This window comes from Penaeus monodon, chromosome 22, assembly GCF_015228065.2.
Source record: "Penaeus monodon isolate SGIC_2016 chromosome 22, NSTDA_Pmon_1, whole genome shotgun sequence".
Lineage (NCBI taxonomy): Eukaryota > Metazoa > Arthropoda > Malacostraca > Decapoda > Penaeidae > Penaeus > Penaeus monodon.
The window spans coordinates 4,838,169-4,838,598 of record NC_051407.1 but is presented as its reverse complement, the minus strand read 5'-3'; the positions used below and the strand labels follow the sequence as shown (position 1 = coordinate 4,838,598).

Genomic DNA, 430 nt, shown 5'->3' with positions numbered 1-430 from the left:
ACACGCAGGACACACCGCCCAGGCACAATGGCGCGTCGTGCTCTCCCACAATAACAGTCTCAGAGGAGGATAAATACCCCAATAACAGCGTCGCGCGGATGGCCTTGTATTTAACCCCTTGTTTACACACTTTTTGGCCTGGGAATAGAGGGAGGAGGGAGGGGAGGAGGGAGGGGAGGAGGGAGGGGAGGAGGGAGGGTACTACCGAGGGAAAGATAGGAGAAAGGAGAGGGGGGACGGAGAGGGGAGTAGAAGGGGGGGAGGGGGAAGGGCGGAGAAGTGTCTCGTGGGTGTACTAATCCTGCAATCTGACCAAAGACAACACCCGCTGCCAGCCCGCAAAACGAGGCCATTCTCACGAGCGAGTGGCCTCCCCACGGGACTACCTAAAACCTCTCGATTCAATTACGTGCATGCCCGCCGCGGAGGG

At 58.8% G+C, this 430-nt stretch overlaps 1 protein-coding gene across 1 annotated transcript in view; it reads right to left on the bottom strand.

The window, feature by feature from the left end:
* LOC119586839 (neurogenic locus Notch protein-like) overlaps positions 1–430 on the bottom strand; it is a gene marked incomplete at its 3' end in the record, with an annotated part of 145,347 nt that overhangs the window by 116,683 nt on the left and 28,234 nt on the right.